Below are 16,169 nucleotides of genomic sequence, written 5' to 3'. Positions count from 1 at the left end.
ATAATTTTTTTATGATCGCTGTTACGCGTGGTAGAATTATGATATTCTGTTAACTTAATGTTTACCACACACGACGTACAAGTTTCATAGTTGGCACTCTTTGTTTCCTTGGTTGAAACATGTTTAATGATACTTATTATCTGTCGCATGTAGTCGAAGTTGATGTTACAGGAACATCCGGAGTTTCTTCCAGCGGTAATCACTGCTGAAACTTGGCTACAACAATCTGACCCTGAGAGCAAAGAGGAAATATCAGTGTGGAAATCTTCATCACTAACCCTCAAAAGAGTAAATGTGGCAGCTTCTTATTGTCATCTCATTTTCTGAGCCACATGAAATGGTTTATCAGCACGTTATAACTGCGCATACATCAATAAATAACTGGGCAATACTACATGGAGGTCCTGATAACTTTGCAGGCCTATGTTACGGGCAAAAGACCATACACGGTTCTACGGAAATGCGGGGTGATTCAGCTAGCCGTAGCAATGTCGTTTTTTGCAACCTTCAATCATATCTGGCCTTCAAAATCTATACACCAGGTTATGCGCAAATGATTTCGTTTTATGCAAATCGCAATGTAATATTCACTCGTTCACTACGTGCGAACTATTAGTCGCACAGAAAAAATTAACAGAATCTTTTTGTAGGAAATTTAATTTAGTTAATTTTTGTACTGGGATAAGTTTTCTCTGTAGCCCATAGTAATCGAGTTATTCATGAAAAAGATGACCTTCAAACGCACCTCCACTCCAACACTCAGCCCCCACCGTCTAGATTTCACATATGTTGTGCATGACACCCCCTCCTGCCATCGTTCAAAATTTGGCGACTGCTTGAATTACTTCCCACATTCGACCTATTTTGGTCTAGATTAAGTGACCTTACTGCACCAAATTGACGTCTGCGTACATTTTACCTAACGGTTTTGTCAATTTTAACAGCGTAAGATAAACAATTACATCGTAGTATTCACCAGGTCCTCTGACTTCAAAACTACTGTACTTGTAAAGATGCGTTCACCCCAGTGCGCCTTGCAGCAAGTCGCCGTGCGGCTGTGCTTGCCCCACACACGCAAGCAGAGGCACGCGTCTTCTCGTCTGATAATGGGGAGACTTACGCCACCGTGAACACAATTTACAGGCATGCGCGACTTTGCAGCAGTGCATGTGCCTCCTTGGCTCTCCCTTGTCTCTTCGTGCAACGGCTGCATACACCTAGCGCACACGAGAAGTCGCACAGGTGTAATCGCGCCATTAGGGTTAGTTATCGATACAACTGTCCATGTAACTAGTTTCAGGATAACATTTAAGTCGTTTTTCTTTCATTACCATCACTGGCACATTTAAATTAGTAATTTTAACGAAATAGAAGACTATGTTGATGGCGTAATACCCAGGTCAATACAGACCATAGAAAAATCGAATACGTTTTCTTTCTTCCAAAAATTTGCTTCTTATTTCTTCAAATATCTTCGATGTTATCGTTTATATAGAATGTGGCGATGTTATCGTTTATATAGAATGTGTACAGTACACAAAGACCTCGAATACTGAATCAGGGTTTATCGAATTAAGTTTTACTATCTGTTACATTTCTTTTGTTAATTAGAATCTATTACTGTGGTTAGTTTACCTGACAACTGTGTAAGTACAAAATACCAATAATATGAGATTTTGCTATAACTGATCATTTCTGAATATATACCCAGTTAAATAACTTATTGACAAAGTAGATGTATAAAGAATGTATTCGTACAGTCAGTTATAAGAATTTGTTAGCAACTCTTTCACCTATTTCATTCTGGAGTAATTAGCATTCTTAGCGGAAACATTGTTCTGAAAACCAGCCAGTGCAATTCAATAGAAATAATTTCTGTATTTAAAACTTCCCATCTATATAAAAAAAAAAAAATAGATTTCCTTCACTGTTCAGATACTCACAAACATAAATCTTTAACTGTAATTTGTGAAAACCTAGTGAACAACAATAGCTACCGTTAATTTAAAATATTGTCATCTTATAAAGGTGTGGTGCTGGAAGTCATTTTATGTCAGTCTGTGGCGAGTTTGAAAGGAGTTACATTTGTCTCCTCTTACAAGGGTAATGTACTGCTGACAAATCAGTGCAAATTACAAGTAATAAAACGTGCAGTGTTTTATCCAAATTTAGTATTCAGGAGATCATTCTGTAATTTACTGACTGTTTTCAATAGTTTATTGAACAGTGAAAGTCTAATTATTACTTTTAACTGTGCCAATCTTCAGTAATGCTAACTGTGACAATAGGATCTGAATATGAACAATATTATTTCCGATTGTTAGTTACTGTTCATACCGTTTTCGAATTAATATGACTGTTAGGCTTCAAGGACAGTGATTTGAGACTATATACAGTAACTGTGTTAATTAGTTACTTCACACTCCATAATAACTGTGTTTAATTACGTCTAGGTTAGGTTACTGTACTCTAACAATCATGTTATAGGACACAAACTAATAGTAGTATGTAGATAACTGTTTATCTGAGCATAATTTAAGCAAATCTGATTCGAACTGACCATAAACAATGGTTTATTCCACTTCTAAGAACAATTAAGGAGGGACTTTCATGAAATAACCAAATATATCAATTTTCAATTAATTTTTTATTTATCAGTATAACTCATGGATAGTAAATTCCCAAACTTTCAGTGATGAAATCACATCCCAAGTGCCTGAAAAATAATTGAATGTGCGACGCAACGTTCCTGTCACTCTCACTTTCTGAAGCAACACTTCATTGCTAGCTCGGTGAACAACAATTCCGTGGATTAATATCAAGCAAACTTGCGTAGGGTACATCTAGAGGTCTGTGATATGTACTCTTTGGTTTCACAGATCATCTGTGACTACGTTTGGTACCTTAGAAAACAATTTATGAAGAAATAGTTCTTGTTTTGCCACATTTCATGTGTTAACAGTTGCCATATTTGCAACTACTGATGTGGTTCTTTTGTTTAGTGATGGGAGTGTAGGGAGGATGAAGATACTACAGAGAATGAGCTTTAAGATAGGAAATGTCGCTCAAGACATCCTGAGAAAAATAGATTTACAGCACTTCTCCGGAGCTGAAAAGTCAGGTAAAGATCTGTGGAAGGAAAGAAGGCAGAAAACAAGAAACCACAAGAGAAGCCTTGAGGGGAGGGAGGACAATGAGTTCAAATGTGGGGCTGTTTGAACAGTTGACATATAAAAGCATTAGATTGATTTAATAGCATTTCCTGAAAACTTTTTTTTTTAAGATTATGTACATTTTTCTCAGATTCTATGAAGCATAGAATTATCAAATTTTGTGAACTTACTTCTATACACCCAATAAATGGTGTCTCAAGAGTCAATTTGTAAAGTCTGAGTGTAAGCTGAGACATACTGCAAAGTGCTTGAATTTTATATTGTACAGTTATAATTAAAAATTATTAAAACTCTCCTATTTGGTATATACAAGAAAAGCTTCATGAGAGAAGCATACTGCATGCACGGAGACTAAACTGAGAAAACTTTGTAGATATCTATTAAATAATTTGTGATAAAAAGGTACGTATATTATTTTTTGAGAAGAAAATTTTTAAATTCCATGAAAAACACAAATTTATATAATCCAAGGAACTCAACAGTAAATGTCTTAACTGACGGTATCTTGAAAGGGGATATAATATGAACACGAACAGAAGCAAAACAAGGCTAATGTAATGCAGCCGATTTAAATGAGGTGATGCTGAGAGGATTAGATTAGGAAACGAGACACATAAAGCAGTAGATGAGTTTTGATATTTAGGCAACAAAACAACTAATGATGGCCGAAACAGAGAGGATATAAAATGTAGACTAGCAATGGATAGAAAAACGTTTCTGAAAAAGAGAACTGTGTTAACATCGAATATAGATTTAAACGACAGGAAGTCTTTCCTCGCAGTATTTGTATGCAGTGTAGCCATCTATGGAAATGAAACATGGACAGTAAATAGTTGAGGCAATAAGAGGATAGAAGCTTTTGAAATGCTGAAAATTATATGGTTAGATTAAATAACTAATGAGGAGATACTGAACTGAACTGGGGAGAAAATAAATTTGAACCACGATCTGACTAGAAGAAGCGGTCGGTTGATAGGGTACATTTTGTGACCTCAAGGGATCACCAATTAAGTAAGGGAGAAAAGTGTGCGTGGTGACAGTCATAGATGGACACCGTGAGATGAAGACAGTAAGCAGATTCAGATGGATGTAGCTTGCAGTAGTTGTTCGGAAATGAAGAGACATGCAGAGGATACAGCGGTAAGGAGAGCTGCATCAAATCCCCAAATCAGACATAGGACTGACGATAACAACAATAGCGTCACCAACGTCTTCAAAATTTTGGATGTGCTGCATCTTTTAAATAGTGTGTATTGTTCACAAACGAGCCCACTCTAAAATGTCTCAATAATAATCTCAGTGCAGACTACATCATTGATAGTAGCCTGTTTTTGACAATCATTTTTCAGCCAGATTCGACGGAGGCGCAACTACCGAAGGTATGCATGTACAGGTAACGATTACGCTACAAACACGATTGAATGAGAAGCTTTTCGGGTTACCATTTTTTCTATTAGATTGAGAGGTGCACCAGACGGTCGCATCAATGGCGTATGGGGCTGGCAGATTGACTGCGTGGTCCTCAGTGCCTGGGGCACGCGCTGCCTGCTGCCGTTGGCCAGCCGAGTCCTGTAATTAGTGGCCGTGTGGCTGTTGGCAGCGCTAATAGCCCCCGCGATCCGCCACACTTGTTTATGGGCCATCACGCCGTGTCGCCGCAGCCCCGCCGGGGCCTTTATAGGGTGAGGCTGCAGCGCTCGGTTCAGATTAACCACGCCGACACACCTGGCCGTAGTACATCTGGGAACAGAACATCCTGACTGGCTGGAAAGATTTGCTTCAGTCGCTGCTGCTAGTTCGTCCTGAAGCTTTTCTTTTCAGTTTTTGGTTCAAAGGGTATAATTTTTAACAGTACACTTGTTGTACGGAAAGCAGCACTCAATATGAGGCAAGAGACGACGCTCTTGCACATTTTATATTTCAACGAATCTTTCCATAGCGGTTTGCCAGCCTAGCCTGGTACACTGACTCCGTTAGTACAGTGTAGTGACTCCGTTCGTGTCAGACGTACCCCCAACATCCAAAAAAACTATGACGTCGGGATATGGGCGAATAGTAGTCCCCCAGCCTTAGGGCTAAGAATACAGTGTTCAAAAATTTTGTTCGAAGTGCGATCGAGGGAATTAGATTTGGTAATAAGGCATTTATAGTAGATGAGTTCTGCTATGTGGGCAGCAGAATAACTGATGATGGCGGAAGTGGAAAGAACATAAAATGTAGACAAGCAATGACAGTAAAAGCGTTTCGGAAGATGAGAAAATTGTTAACGTCAAATAGAAATTTAAGTGTTAGGAAGTTTTTTTCTGAAGGTATTTGTCTGGAACATAGCCATGTATGGAAGCGAAATACAGACAATAAACTGTTTAGACAAAAAGAATGCTGAAGATTAGGTGGGTACATCAAGTAACCAACGAGGAAGTACTGAACAGAACGGGAAGACAAGAAATTTGTGGCACAGCTTGATTGAAAGAAGGGTTAGGTTGATGGATACATTCTGAGACATCAAGGGATCACCAATTTCGTATTGGAAAGAAGTATGTGTGTGTGTGTGTGTGTGTGTGTGTGTGTGTGTTTGTGTGTTTGTGTGTGTGTGTGTGTGTGTGTGTGTGTGTGTGTGTTTGTGTGTGTGTGTGTGTGTGTGTGTGTGTGTGTGTGTGTGTGTGCGGGGAGGGGTTAAAATCATAGGGAGAGACCAAGAGATGAATATAGTACGCGGATTCAGAAGGATGTAGGCTGCAGTAACCATACGCAAATGTGGAGGTTTGCACAGGATAGAGTAGTCTCGAGAGTTGCATTAAACCAGTCTTCGGACTGAAGACTACAGCAGCAGCAACAACAACAGCAACAACCACAATTAACCATTTTCTCTATTATTATAGACGGAGAATTATCTTCCCTGATCCTAAGCTGATAATGTATTTTTTAAAACACGGTTCCCAGAACCGCAGTAACACTACTACAGTAACTATTTTATTTGCATTTCATTCTTCGGGATTTATGTCTTATTTTTATACAGGAGTGTTTGAGAAAGGGAAAGCAACTCCTAAACTAGCCGCAAAGAACGAAATGCAAATAAATTATATAAAAACAGTAAAGTGTAGCGATGTATGGTGACTTAAAGTTCTTCAGACCGTAATTTCAGAAACTCCATCTCTTTGGTCTAAATACTACATTTCTATGGTCTAAATACTACATCTCCTTGGTCTAAATACTCCATCTCTTTGGTCTAAATAAAAGAAAAATTTATTTTTGTTCTTCAGAACAAAGTTGGCCAAACTCGAACAAGGCTGTAAACACAAGTAAAAGTTTCGTTAAACAGCCATCATTTCTTCATGAACTTAAAAAAGTTCGCACACACGGTCGTGCTGGATGTGTGCGGACAAGTACAGAGTTCACACTCTGATAATTTACTATGTGATTGGTGCATATCAGTTTCTAACTCACCTGACGTCAGAAAGGTATCGAAACGCAAATCACAGACACTAGTTTTCATCGATGTAAAATCATTTCCTTTCCAGTCCACAGCGCAACCAGGTTTTCTAAATTATTTTCTGTAGAAGAAACCAGACTGTGAAAGACTCTCGTTGATATTATTCTAACCGACTACCTTCCTCTTTCTTTTTGACATCTGCCAATATTCAATTTGCTTTTGTATCTTAATTTTTTATTTAAAATTCCCTATTCTTTTGGGTTACAGTTACTTTGTTCACAGTGAATATTTCGATTATTTTGTTTTTTTCTGTTTTTTTTTTCAAAACAATCTGTGTTAGTTCTGCTTATTCCTGCGCAGTGTCTTCTTATTTTGCTGTTTTCTTATCGGAAGATAACTGCTATTGATGCTTCATATGGTATTCGGGGACAACGTAGTTTAAAATTTTCATTTATAATTCCTGATTTACATCGTGTGAGGGGGAATAAAGCTGTGGTCGGGTTTGGAATACCATGTCGCACACTTGCCTTTAGCAGGCAGTGCGCTACCTCTTCCCTCACACCCAGGTGAACCAACTCTGAGATTCCCGTAACGCTAGTTCCTGTCCTTACCTTCCATTCATACGGAGGGTCTGTAGGACTAGTAGGCTTTAGAGAAGAGGTACAAATGGGAATTTGACTTAACACAACCCCATCCCCAAATTGTGGACGTCTTCTCAATTGCTCGATCACATGTCACACTTGCGTCACTTTATTCCTTTCCTTCGTAGTTAAGATTTTTATGTATTTTTGTTTGTTCTTATACATATTGACTTCCACAGTAGTGCAATCTACAAACCAAAGGAAAGACTACAGTAAATAGAGTGTACCTACGACGCATTACATAGGATAATGTAGGTTGAATCAGTTTGTCGTCCTCTTGCGAAGAGAGTTACATCTGTATTTTTTTAATGAAATTGTCATTAACTGACTAGTTACAAAAGCTACATTACTATTTTAAGTTCTTTATTGTAAATCCGTCACAAATGTGTGGGGACTAGTTTTGAACTTCCCAGACCATTTTAAAGCCACACCTGTTAAACCTAAAATACAAAACATTTTTAAGAAGAAAATAAAATTTTGAAAACAAAATAGTAGTCTTAAGATCAACTGTTGGTCACTGAATTGTAACAACTGCACTGATGGTTAGGTGACAGTTCACACATAGGGGTACAAAATGGTTCAAATGGCACTGAGCACTATGGGACTTAACTGCTGATGTCATCAGTCCCCTATAACTTAGAACTGTAGCGCCTAGAATCGCTCGGCCACTCCGGCCGGTCTAGATAGTAAACACACGGTACATAGTCACATAGAATGTCAACCAGATTGTTATTATATGTGTATTCATGAAGTGCAGCTAAGCTAGACTAAGGACTAGCGCTTGAGACAGTTTCGTAGGAAAACATCTGATGTCGGTAGTGCCTCATCTGGTATCCGTGTACGCACCTACGGCCAGTGGCTCGTCAAATCTCAAATGGAATATATTCAGGAGTATCTATATGTAGCACGTCAGATATCTTACATGACAAGAACTGGCAGTGTTCGCTGCATTATTAGAACGTACAGTGGTTTATATAAATAAAAAAAACTTACGCAACATTCGTATTGAGCAATCTACTCAACATAAATCAAATTACATAGTTTACATTGACATTTACTTGTCAGTAACAGGTAATTCGTTAAAATGACGAAACTCTATTAAAGCACGAGCTTCAATGTTTACGCCCTTACATTAGAACAATACAAATAAAACAAGTTTGACATACGCGCCATTCATGAAAAAGTAATACGAGTATAATGCAATAATGTCAGCTGTATATTAATGCTGGCGGCCTAACTACTCGGAGAATCCTGTTCGCAAGACGACCTACATCTAATTTTTGGACTTTCAGTTAACGAATTAACTGTTAGCGACAAGTAAATGTCAACGTAAACTGTGCACTGGAATTGTGTTACCGTAGACTGGATAATACGAATTTTGCATATTGTTTTTTGTACATATAGCTCACTGTAAGTTTCGATAATGGAGCAGACATATCCATTTGTTACCTGTCATGTAAGACTTCTGACGCGCTGTATGAGGATGCGCCTGAAAATTTTGGATTTCAGATGTGTCGTGCCGTTGGCTGAAGGCTGCCTATAGATACTATACGAGACAGGAGCGACATCAGCTGTTTTGCTATGTAACTGTCCTTAATCCAGTTCAGCTGCATTTCATGAATACATAACGTGAGATTTATCTAATATTTCATGAGTGCTACGTATAGTGTGTATATTGCCTATGTGTGAATTCGTTGTCACCTAACTAAGCACCGTTAGTGCAGATATGTCACAGTTCAGGGAACAATATCAGAAATTTAAAAAAAACTGCCGTTTCATATCTTCTAATTCTTATTTTTATGTGTTCTTGTAAATGTTCAGTATTTTAGTTGTACTAGGCCTGGCACGAGAATGAACTTTGTATTTCGAAGCCTGTCGCCAGCTTAATGAAACTCAAATGTAACGCAGTTACAATAAAGAAGTTATGTTACCCAAGCTTCTGACCCTGTCTTGACTTCACGTTGGAAATACATACATCATTAATTTGTTAACGAGGTAGTCAGAAGCTGACAAACCGTCATCCATTCAGAGAACGACGTGCCGATTTATTTCTGGCCGTCATCTCACAGCAGTACTCAATCGTATTCGTATCTCGGAAACACAAATGCTTCCCGATGCGACAGATAACGAATCGTGTCAGAGGGGTGAGGACTCAATCCACATAGATATTGCAGAAAGTGACGGATGGCAACACGGCTGATGCCCGCTGTTAAACGGTGTCCGTCGATGAGAGCATTTTTCGGTTAATACCTCTGGGATAACGTTCCAGCGCAGTCATGGCGACAAGGTAGCCTGAACGGCAGTTTTTACAGTGTCGCTTGTCGACCGGTCACGCCTGTACAAAAAAATTAAAAAAAAGAGGGCAGGGCAGAGCGGAGCAGGGCAGCTGTCGTGTGACGGCGGCGGCGTCGGGAGGTGTCGCAGTAATGGCCGGGTGTCTCGCTGACACCGGCGGGTATTAATAGCGCTGCAGCGGGCGCCGATTCCTGTGACGCAATTAACTGCGCCCGCCCGTCACACGTCACCCCCCACCCGCGCGCTGCCGTTCCGTGCGTGCTCCGCTGTGCCCCACCCTGGTGACGGCGAGCGTCCGCTGCTCCGATTGTTGCACACAACTCAGCTGGCCGTTGAACCACCAAACAGCGGTTAGATGGATGCTGCCAGCCCCGCTTCCTTACATAATATTTACTAGCCTTTTATCCGCGCCTTCTCTCTCGGTCCATCTGCTCTTCCCACTCCCTCCATTCTTCTCCTCTTCTCCCCTCCCCTGTCCACCTACCCCACTCCTTCCTCTGTAGGATCCTCCCGTCCCTGTATGTCTCTCCCCTCCTCGCTGTCTACTCTCTTGCCCCCTCTCTGGCAGTACTATCTCTTCCTCCCGCTTCTCTCTCTGTCCATCTCCTCCTTCCCCTTCTCTCTGTTAATCTCCTCCTCCTCCTTCTCTAGCCATTTGCTCTTCCCCTTCCTCTCTGTCAATCTCCTCCTCCCACCTCCCTCTCTGTGCATTTCCTCTCCTCCTCTCTGCCAGTTCGACTGAAATCGATCCATTGGTTTAGGAGGAGATGTGGAATACACACACACAAACACACACACACATATATATATATATACTCCTGGAAATTGAAATAAGAACACCGTGAATTCATTGTCCCAGGAAGGGGAAACTTTATTGACACATTCCTGGGGTCAGATACATCACATGATCACACTGACAGAACCACAGGCACATAGACACAGGCAACAGAGCATGCACAATGTCGGCACTAGTACAGTGTATATCCACCTTTCGCAGCAATGCAGGCTGCTATTCTCCCATGGAGACGATCGTAGAGCTGCTGGATGTAGTCCTGTGGAACGGCTTGCCATGCCATTTCCACCTGGCGCCTCAGTTGGACCAGCGTTCGTGCTGGACGTGCAGACCGCGTGAGACGACGCTTCATCCAGTCCCAAACATGCTCAATGGGTGACAGTTCCGGAGATCTTGCTGGCCAGGGTAGTTGACTTACACCTTCTAGAGCACGTTGGGTGGCACGGGATACATGCGGACGTGCATTGTCCTGTTTGAACAGCAAGTTCCCTTGCCGGTCTAGGAATGGTAGAACGATGGGTTCGATGACGGTTTGGATGTACCGTGCAATATTCAGTGTCCCCTCGACGATCACCAGTGGTGTACGGCCAGTGTAGGAGATCGCTCCCCACACCATGATGCCGGGTGTTGGCCCTGTGTGCCTCGGTCGTATGCAGTCCTGATTGTGGCGCTCACCTGCACGGCGCCAAACACGCATACGACCATCATTGGCACCAAGGCAGAAGCGACTCTCATCGCTGAAGACGACACGTCTCCATTCGTCCCTCCATTCGCGCCTGTCGCGACACCACTGGAGGCGGGCTGCACGATGTTGGGGCGTGAGCGGAAGACGGCCTAACGGTGTGCGGGACCGTAGCCCAGCTTCATGGAGACGGTTGCGAATGGTCCTCGCCGATACCCCAGGAGCAACAGTGTCCCTAATTTTCTGGGAAGTGGCGGTGCGGTCCCCTACGGCACTGCGTAGGATCCTACGGTCTTGGCGTGCATCCGTGCGTCGCTGCGGTCCGGTCCCAGGTCGACGGGCACGTGCACCTTCCGCCGACCACTGGCGACAACATCGATGTACTGTGGAGACCTCACGCCCCACGTGTTGAGCAATTCGGCGGTACGTCCACACGGCCTCCCGCATGCCCACTATACGCCCTTGCTCAAAGTCCGTCAACTGCACATACGGTTCACGTCCACGCTGTCGCGGCATGCTACCAGTGTTAAAGACTGCGATGGAGCTCCGTATGCCACGGCAAACTGGCTGACACTGACGGCGGCGGTGCACAAATGCTGCGCAGCTAGCGCCATTCGACGGCCAACACCGCGGTTCCTGGTGTGTCCGTTGTGCCGTGCGTGTGATCATTGCTTTTACAGCCCTCTCGCAGTGTCCGGAGCAAGTATGGTGGGTCTGACACACCGGTGTCAATGTGTTCTTTTTTCCATTTCCAGGAGTGTATATATATTCATTATTGTACATGTATATACAGGGTAACACATTTATCTGGAGCACCCCGAATAATTTTTGTTCAAAAGCAAAATAAAGCTATATCGAGCAACTGTTGCTTTGCTACTAGAGGGACATCAACAGCATGCATGTGTTGTGAAAATATGAGCAACAGTATGTATTCTTTTCAACAACTCCCAATGTTTTAATTCTGTATTCCTCCGTTCCAGACTTTCTTGTGTATTTGGGGTGTTATGAAGATATGAATAGCAGTATATCTTCTTTTCTTTTATTTGGTAATTCTGTCGTCAAGAACTGTTTGTGGACGTATTCGCAATTGTGAAATGGACAACCATCTGCTGTGGAATGGAATGACTACAGTGAAAATTTGTGCCGTACCGGGATTCGAACCCGGATTTCCCGCTTATGGAGTGAGACTCCTTACCATTTTTTATTTATTTTTTTCGTTATTTCCATTTACTTTTATTTGTGTACTTGTTTTTTTGTTGTTTTATTTAACTAATTTGTTTTTTAAGTAGTAAGTAACAAACTAATAAGTAAACTCGTTGCGTCGAATTTTGGACGCATGTAACTGAAAACATACATGTAGGTGCAGCAAAGGGCAAAAAGAATTAGAGCAAAGTGTGAGGCTAAGGAAGGCATTAAATGAAACCTAAGGATGGAATCCGTACCACTATTAACTGGTACTACATGTTGCACCGGATGTGAAACAAACTGCGAAGAACCTTTCGCACTGGGAACAAAAAGAGGTTGGTTGGTTGGTTGGTTTGGGGAAGGAGACCAGACAGCGAGGTTATCTTTTTTTTTTTCTTTTCTTTTTTTTTCATTTTCCTTTTTATTTTTTATTTTTTTATTTTTTATTTTTTTTTTGTATCCAATGTCAGGCTTACCACCTTTGCTGACATACATGTTGTTTTACTATCGCATAAATAGTGTCTACAAAGTCCATATGTTGACAAATTGTGGCTACTTAGAAAATTAATTAATCAATGAAATGAATAAAACTGAAAATTCCCAAATGAAAGACATGAAGACATTGCGGATAGGACAAATACAAAAGAAACATGCTCCTGTAGCAATGAAATGAAATTCGTGTCGGGGGCGACACTTGCTCACGACCCGACGTTCGATAGAGCAAGAGAGCCATCTATCGACTCGTTCTCCAGACGTTGGTGTAAGACTGGGTCGTCTTCTCGAAATGAACTAAGGGTCCGTAAGTGTGATCGATGTCTATCTCGGCTTCTTCGTCTATCTCATCTCTCACCCGTCACACCCCATCTGGCCGGCGGGTCGGTAAATGTAAGTCGCAAGTAATTAGCGAAGTCTTGTCTATATTTCTTATGCTGTTGCAGCTTCGTGTGTCCATCCAGGAGAAAATGCCAAAAATCAATTTTGTCCTTTTCCGATTCGTTATACACGTAGCCCACCACCATTCCCCGCACCCATGTCACTGCATTGGTTTTTTGGACCGGGAAATAATATTCTTGGGGGAAAAAAAGCGTGTCTGATGAAATTGTGTGAGGGGCGGAGCGTAACAGGAACGCCAATATCTGTTGTGCCAAGTGCCACACTGGAGCCGTCCCACTACATGTTAAACGATGTTCATCAGTGTCCACTGTTGCGCAGCCTAAACATAGTGGAGTGTCTGCCAAATGAATCGCATGCCGCCGTTGATTCGTTGCGAACTTCCTATTTATCACCACATACCATGTTGAGCGTACCGACGTTGGGAGGTAAACGTTCCGTATAACGCGCCATATCTGTCGCCAGTTCTTGTCTGGGTACTTCTTTTCCAGGGTATTCCTGGGGCACCGGCGCAGTAAGAGTTGGTATACGTCTCGCGTCGTCGGTAGTCGTGTTGTTGGGAAGAAATCTCTGACATAGCTAAGCTCCAAAAAAAAAAGACTTGAAATGTGACAGCTTCGGTGAAATATGGCCCACATCGACTGGGGGCAGCATGGAAGTGGGCGCTAGTACGTCGGCCAACGCTCCCGAGATATTGCGAAATTGACCGCGCCACTGTCGGAAAATCGTACTGACGAATAACGCCGTGCCATTTCAGATACGTTCACTAGACCAAGTCCACCCTCTCCAGGTGGTAGCGTAAGCGTTGTGTATCGGATCTTAAACAGGTGTCCCACACTCACGTAGGTTCCGAAAGTTGCTTGTATCCGTGATGCCATTGTGCGCGTTAAAGGCAGGACATGCGCTACGTGAGTGAGTCAGGTTATCGGTCTCATCGGATTAGGGAAGGAAGGGGAAGGAAGTCGGCCGTGCACTTTGAAAGGAACCATCCCGGCATTTGCCTGGAGCGATTTAGGGAAATCACGGAAAACCTAAATCAGGATGGCCGGACGCGGGATTGAACCGTCGTCCTCCCGAATGCGAGTCCAGTGTCTAACCACTGCGCCACTTCGCTCGGTCAACAAAAAGAGGAAAGGGGGCAAATACTGCTACACAGTGCGAGGGTTCACTACGAAACTCTCCATCTGGTTTATCATCCAAGTATCACTTCTCGCAATAACCAACGTCTAACCCACGTTGTACCTTGTAGTATTCCATCATTGTCTTGTAATTTTAGCTTTTTCTTACCCGTGATAATCCAGCTGCGTGGAGGGTCGTGGAACGCACTCCACAAATAAATGGAAAAATATTGTCGATACTTTGGGTTACGGAAGATCTTGCAATGTCGTTCCTGCAAATGGTTCCAAAAGTTTAAAGTGTCCTTAGTGCCGTGTTGAAACAAATAATTCACTGCATGGCCACGAAGGCACGTCACGGCATTAGTTTTCGTGCGTGGGTAATAGGTCTCATCCGGGAGTAATATAGTCATAGGTTCGATATGATTCGGCGTCACTCGAAGGAAGTAAGCTAACATTTGCTTCACTAAGTACCACACTGCTGTAGACTCGCCACAGCCATGACGGTGTTCATCGTTGTCTTGAACGCCACAGCTCGTGCACATGGGTGAGTCCACCACATGTATCGCATGTAGCCTTGATCTGGTCACCTGCTTACCGTTGACAGTTATGTACCACATCGCCGTGACGTCACTGTCCAGTGTTACGTGGTGAGTCGTCCTCCACACTACTCGCCAGTTGACGTTCGGGTGCTTCCACTCCACGATGTTCTCTTGTCGTCCACTCTCCAAGATACAGTAAACCGTCCGTGCAGTCGCCAGTTGAGTTTCTGGTAACGCAAGTCGAACGTAACTAAGTTCGAGGTAAAAGAAACCGATGTAGAAGAGTGACGAAGGGACGTGGTGTTTTGTCACAGGTAGCGATAGGGAGGCAGCGCTAGTTCTTCTAATAACAAACTCGTCAGACTGTACGAACGGAGGTGCCATAGTTTAACTAACGTGCTCACAAATAAGGCGACCGTTCTGTCATGGACCTGATAAAGTTCAAGCCCTCCCTGATCCGGGGGAAGGGCGAGAGTCTCATACGTGATCTTGAAAAGTATTCCTGAACTCACGAAGGACCCAAAAGCCATCAGGATACGGCGAGCTAACTACACGAGTATAGGTAATATCTGGGCGATGTGTGGAATGCGTGACGATGTATGTGTGTTGACATACTGGGTCCGTTGGACGATGTCCATTACTAGTAGGCGGTTGTTGGCTATCCCATTCCGAATATTTCGTAAAGGCCGCATAGGAGTGCTTCCATGGCCACAGCGTAAAGTAAAGTGGACAGAGAACAGCCTTGGCGTATCGATCGAGAAATGGTGAAGGGCTGCGTAGGTCGGCCGTCGACGATCACCTTGGATGTCGCGCCACGGAGTAGTCACATGACGACAGTAACAAATGGCTGTGGATATCGTATATGTTGGAGGACTGCTTCCAAATACTAGTGGTCCACGCTATCGAAAGCCTGACTGAAATCGATTGCCGCCAGCGCACCCTTCAAGCGACATGCCCTCGCCAGTGTGATCAAGTCACGATATTCACTGAGTGCTGTTTGAATATTATTGTCGCCTCCTAATGACATTTGATAGGGTGAGATGACGTGTTAAAAGGTCTAGTGCATCCACGCCGCCAAGAGTCAAGGAAAGATCTTAAAGTCGCAATTCAGTAGCGTCAGCGGGCGGTAGTACTGCGTCCGTGATCCGTCGGAAGGTTTGTGAATAGGAATAATCATCCCTTCTACAAGGACCTCAGGGAGCGGCACATCTGGGGATAGTAGTTCGTGACAGATGTCCGTCCATCGGACGGCTAATAAATATTGAAAAGTCTGATAAAATTACAAGGGGAGGCCATCAGTATCTAGAGACTTGTTTACAGCTCCTTTTCTAATGGCGTTGATTATTTCTTCTTCTGTAATTTCTTCTATCAAGGCCGCTTCCATTGCCGGGGCGACGGTGCCGTAAATTGTCGGAGAGACGT

The sequence above is a fragment of the Schistocerca serialis genome, chromosome 1 (assembly GCF_023864345.2).
Source record: "Schistocerca serialis cubense isolate TAMUIC-IGC-003099 chromosome 1, iqSchSeri2.2, whole genome shotgun sequence".
NCBI classification, from domain to species: Eukaryota; Metazoa; Arthropoda; class Insecta; order Orthoptera; family Acrididae; genus Schistocerca; species Schistocerca serialis.
This window is presented reverse-complemented; position numbering follows the sequence as displayed.